General features: G+C 41.7%; 1 pseudogene; it reads right to left on the bottom strand.

Moving 5' to 3' along the window:
* LOC111959946 (striated muscle preferentially expressed protein kinase-like) overlaps positions 1–6,000 on the bottom strand; it is a 156,581-nt pseudogene that overhangs the window by 120,753 nt on the left and 29,828 nt on the right.

Raw genomic sequence — 6,000 nt, 5'->3', positions numbered from 1 at the left:
CTTCCTTGTCTTTCTCTTTGTTCATTTTGTTGGTTGTTTGGTGCGGAGGGGGGTGGTCTTGGGGGTGGGGAATTATTTATTGTATTTATTTTTCTTTCCGGGGGGGGGTCTTGGGGCAGGGTGTTGACCCTGTTGCTTCTGTGTGTGTTTCTGGATGGGAGGCTGTTAGATGACTAATGTGATGCAGTTGTTGAGCGCTTCACTGCAAGTTATTGTGTTTTAAATATTCAATATATATTTTTTTATATAATATACAGTGGGGCAAAGTAAAAGTTCAAGAGTGCATTAGCACCACAATTTGTGGGGGCCAAGTTTTTTCTTCCCCTATAAAAAGATGAGAGAGGCCGTCATTCATTACATTACTTTAAGTCATTTAGCAGACCGCTCTTATCATGAGGACTTACAAATTGTGATTCACCTTATGATATCCAGTGGAGAAAACCACTTACAACGTGCATCTAACTCTTTTACGGGGGGGGGGGGGTTAGAAGGATTACTCTTATCCTATCCTAAGTATTCCTTAAAGAGTGGTTTCAGAGTGTCTCCGGAAGGTGTGATTGACTCCGCTGACCTGCGTCGTGAAGGGAGTTTGTTCCACCATCTGGGTGCCAAGAGCAGCGAACAGTGTTGACTGGGCGACGGAACTGTACTCCTCAGAGGTATGGAGGCGAGCAGCCAGATGGTGCATGAACGCAAGTGCCTGTTTGGGTGGAGGGCTATCAGAGCCTGAAGGTACGGAGGTTGCGTGCCTCACAGCTCCGTAGGCAAGCACCATGGCCTTGTTCACGGATTGCGAGCTTCAACGTGGAAGCAGTGGAGAAGGAGCGAGGACGGGAGTGCGTGAGATGAACTTGGGAAGTTGAACACCATGACGGGCGGCGGCGTTCTGGATTTGAGTGTGTAGGGTGTTAATGAGCAGGCAGCGGAGCCCACAACAGCGAGTTGCAGACAGTCCAGACGGGAGATGACAAGTCGGCTGATTAGGACTGCGCCGCTTCCTCGTGAGGCGGGTCGTACTCTGCGAATGTTGTAGAGCATGCACCACAGGAACGACTCATTTTGCCTGTCATAGTTGAAGTGTACCTATGATGAAGATTACAGGCCTCTCTCATCTTTTTAAGTGGGAGAACTTGCACAATTGGTGGCTGACTAAATACTTTTTTGCCCCACTGTATATATTTATGCCTATTGTGTTCGGATGGGAAAGCGCCAGGTTTCTAAGTGACTGCAGGAAGCCTGTTTAGAAACATTGTTGATAAAAAAAAATTGCTTATTGTTTTTCGTTGATAATTTTGTAATACATTTTCCTCTGTTGGACCTAAATGTAAAATCGTGGTAATTCTGTCTGTGGCGCTGAATTCACTATTGATGTTTGCCTGTTTGTTTGTTTGTTTACCTTTACAATTCTTTACCTGGCAAGTCACCATACGGGTCATATCAACGGCGAAGGTAGTCTAATCTTATTATCATGTTTGGAAGGCAATGTCCATGGCTCGGACATGAAATGCAATTTTCGAAATGCAAATGCTATATGTAGCCAAATCTATTTCCATGTTGAAGCCAACTAGCCTACTTCTTTTGTATTTACATTTTTTTATACATCTTTGTTATAGCTAGGCCTGTTATACGGTTACTGTAGCCCTATAATATTTAATAAACTATGGATAGGACGAACATCCATGACTTCTTTGCGAATTGGACATCAAACACCATAAACACACAACTTGAAGCAACCACATAAAAAGCCCTTGTCACACCTACAATTTATGAATTGATAGAAAGCCTGCCGCTTTACGCTAACCCCAGGGGTTGCGCCTATAATTCCTGCCATCAAAATAGCTCAAATATTTCTGCGAATGCACTAAGATTCACGTTTGCATTTGGTTTGTAAAAATAGAGCTCTTGGGCTATCAAAATTATATTACACTTATATGAAACGAAAGATTTCAAGCACATCATTCTGTCTGTTAAATCACAAGATTGTAAACAGCAGGCATGGCAAACTGAAAATCATCTATTCAACAATGGCATGCATATCAACCATAGAAGAACCAAAGGGGTCAATAATACCTCACACATACAATTTGATGTTAACAGTGCTCTGAATGGCAGTTGATATAAGTCCATGTGAAATCCAAACAAAGCTAACGAAGCAAGGCTATGCTCAAACTTTGGAAATGTTTGGAATGCAGTAACTGCTTGCTTGCACAATTTGCCCACTTTATTTATTTTCATTCCCTGACTGGTGTTGGTCAAAATTGAAAGCAAAATTGTAATGGGGGAGTTGAAGGAAATTGTGAGAGTTGAAGGAAATTGTAAATATAGGTCAGAAAGTAATTTGATGCTAAAAGGGGCAATCTGTGATTCAAACAATAATAAACTGGACCCCCCAGCCACTGATTTTGGTAAACAGATGAGGGATGGGGCTGGAGAAATGTAACTACTCTCAAACTGGATGCAAGGACAGACCATCCATAAGATCATAGTTATAGTTTTAACTATGTTTTGAGGCTTAAGTGTTTGTGTTCAATTACATTGTTTACAAACAATGGAGTAATATAAGCTTATTTTTGGGTTCTGATGGGGTACGACAGTTGAAGTAGTCTCATGAGTCATTTAAAAGTTGTATTCTTCAAGAATTAATAGGTATATACACTGAGTATATGAAACATTAATAACTGACCAGGTGAATCCAGGTGAATGCTATGATCCCTTATTTATGTCACTGTTAAATCCACTTCAATCAGTGTAGATGAAGGGGAKGGGACAGGTTAAAGAAGGATATTTAAACCTTGAGACAATTGAGACATGGATTGTGTATGTGTGCCATTCAAGCGCCCCCCTTGGGTTGTGCAGTGGCGGAGATCTTTGTGGGCTATACTCGGCCTTCTCTCAGGATGGTAAGTTGGTGGTTGAAGATATCCTTCTAGTGGTGTGGGGGCTGTGCTTTGGCAAAGTGGGTGCGGTTATATCCTGCCTGTTTGGCCCTGTCCGGGAGTATAATCGGATGGGGCCACAGTGTCTCCTGACCCCTCCTGTCTCAGCCTCCAGTATTTATGCTGCAGTAGTTCATGTGTCGGGGGGCTCGTGTCAGTCTGTTATATCTGGAGTATTTCTCCAGTGTCCTGTGTGAATTTAAGTATGCTCTCTCTAATTCTCTCTTTAGCTCTTTCTCTCTCTCAGGGGACCTGAGCCCTAGGACCATGCCTCAGGACTACCTAGCATGATGACTCCTTGCTGTCCCCAGTCCACCTGGCCGTGCTGCTGCTCCAGTTTCAACTGTTCTGCCTGCGGCTATGGAACCCTGACCTGTTCACCGGACGTGCTACCTGTCCCAGACCTGCTGTTTTCAACTCTCTAGAGACAGCAGGAGCAGTAGAGATACTCTCAATGATCGGCTATGAAAAGCCAACTGACATTTACTCCTGAGGTGCTAACCTGCTGCACCCTCGACAACTCCTTTGTTTTTTATATTTGACCATGCTGGTCATTTATGAACATTTGAACATCTTGGCCATGTTCTGTTATAATCTCCACCCGGCACAGCCAGAAGAGTACTGGCCACCCCTCATAGCCTGGTTCCTCTACGTTTCTTCCTAGGTTTTGGCCTTTCTAGGGAGTTTTTCCTAGCCATCGTGCTTCTACACCTGCATTGCTTGCTGTTTGGGGTTTTAGGCTGGGTTTCTGTACAGTACTTTGAGATATCAGCTGATGTAAGAAGGGCTATATAAATAAATTTGATTTGAATGGGCAAGACAGAAACTGTAAGTGCCTTTGAACGGGGTATGGTAGTAGGTGCAAGGTGCACCGGTTTGTGTCAAGAACTGCAACGCTGCTGGGTTTTTCAAGCTCAACAGTTTCCCGTGTGTATCAAGAATGATCCACCACCCAAAGGAAATCTAGCCAACTTGACACAACAGTGGGAAGCATTCAAGCCAACATAGGCTAGCATTCCTGTGGAACGCTTTCGGCACTTTGTAGAGTATTTGTCTGAAGAAATTGAGGCTGCTCTGAGGTGTTCCTAATGTTTGGAATACTCAGTGCACAGTATATCATTCATATAAAAGTCCCAAAGTATATTAATTGCAGATTGCCTCTTTAAGGAATGTTTACTAATCATATCAGTAGTGAAATCTGTTGTAACAGCTACTCAATTAAATCCCTGAGTGATCCTCCTCAGTATATCACCTGCACCTCCATTCATGTGGTGACAGCAAATGCATACACACACCACAGTGACTTTATTCTTTCTTAAGTGGGAGCTTTCCCAAGGGCAACAATCTACTTCTTAAAGCATTATTATGTGTTGCACAGTGTAATAGTAAGTCATCTGAAATACTTGTATTAACTTGTGTTGTGTTGCGGGTGTTTGAGATGGGTGCGCTTGAATAATTTCTGCTTTCCTAAGTGTGTTACCCAGGCTTCTTGGTAATGTTTACCTAAAGGAGTATGGTTTGAGTATCCTTACATTATAGATACTGAACCTGCTGTCATAGTAACCGCTTGCTAAAGACACACTTTCCTTGGACTCCCCTACTGGCCCAGTTAGATTAGCATATGTGCTCTTATCAGAGACTTGACCCCTTGGTGCTTGATCTGGGTGGCTGCTTGCTCCACCCTGTTTGCTTGCCTGGAGGGCTTGGAGATGTCTTGAAGTCCTTTGCCCCAGCTGTCCATCATTCTGTCCCCTGTGGCAAGATAAAACATGAAACACAAATAGTTGTATTTGTTAGCCAATTTTTCAGTTATTCTACCTGAAATACTTTAATAATTCAGAACAAGGGTGTACCTCAGTTGGTATAGTTACCTGTAATTGTGAGCAACAGGTAGGACAAATATGCCTAAACCCTAGAATTATAAAGAGCAATGTTCCTTTTCAAATCCATAGCAACCATGGAAAAAGTCAATTTTCTTTCTATACAGATAATGCTGTGAATCCAACTGATGGCTTAAATTATATTCAGCTATCTGGTGCAGAGAATGTGAAGGTTAAGAAGTCTATGAGCTCTATTTTTGTCTGGCGCTAAGGAGGTGCAAGTGTCAAATGCACATTAATTTGCAATTTTGTCATGTAAAGACTGTCGCACTGTCATTTTCCAGCCCTAACACCAGGTTCAGCAATTTACCTGTCTAATATCAGCTCACTTGCGCTGAAGTGGGAGGGGGGGCAATATTTGAGGTGTGTTCTTAAAAACACKGACAATTTAATGCTGCGCTAATGGGAAGTTTTAAGACCCACAAAAAGCAAGTCCTACAGGTACTGTAACACAGTTGATAATGGCATGGATTTTGAGAGTGGAAAGGCAGCCTATCCAGCCATGATACACATTGCCCATGGAAGAGAGATGTGCATTTTGTCCTGGTGAATCTCGTATTTAGAAAACATGAAAACTTTTGGTTCCTCCCCAATTTTGTTTAATTTGATTAAAAACCAAGCATAGCGTACCCTCCGCTTAATCAAGGATGGTTTAGCAGCATCACATAGGTGCATATTTTTATCCTTGCCATTAGCCAAGTAGCCTATGAATTAAAAAGTTGTAGACCTTTCCTGCAGTCAAATGACCAAATCACCTTCTAGTGGCCTCATTGGTGGAATGTTAATATGTTTCATAATTTCATCATTAATACACTTTAATACACCGAAAATCAGGTGTTTCTATGTCAAACGTTTTTGTTTTATTTCAGTATTCTGTGATGTAAATAAAGTGTAATATTGTGATGCAAACTCAAAATTTAATACATTTTAACTGTATAAGCCCATGGCCATGTGTGAGGTATATATTTTGGATTCAAAGTAGATTTGTTTAAGACTACCAAGAAACATTCTGTGTGACCTTGATTGTAGTAAAATGGAAAAAAWGGTACTACAGTTTTTTTGACCTCATTCTTTTTCATTATTCTCAATCCACATACAGTGCCTCTGGAAAGTTTTCAGACTCCTTGACTTTTTCCACATTTTGTTATGTTACAGCCTTATTCTAAAATGTATTACATTGTTTT

Source organism: Salvelinus sp. IW2-2015, linkage group LG36 (assembly GCF_002910315.2).
Source record: "Salvelinus sp. IW2-2015 linkage group LG36, ASM291031v2, whole genome shotgun sequence".
Classification (NCBI taxonomy): domain Eukaryota; kingdom Metazoa; phylum Chordata; class Actinopteri; order Salmoniformes; family Salmonidae; genus Salvelinus; species Salvelinus sp. IW2-2015.
Note: the sequence above shows the minus strand (reverse complement) of the source record. Positions and strands in the feature narration are given on the sequence as shown.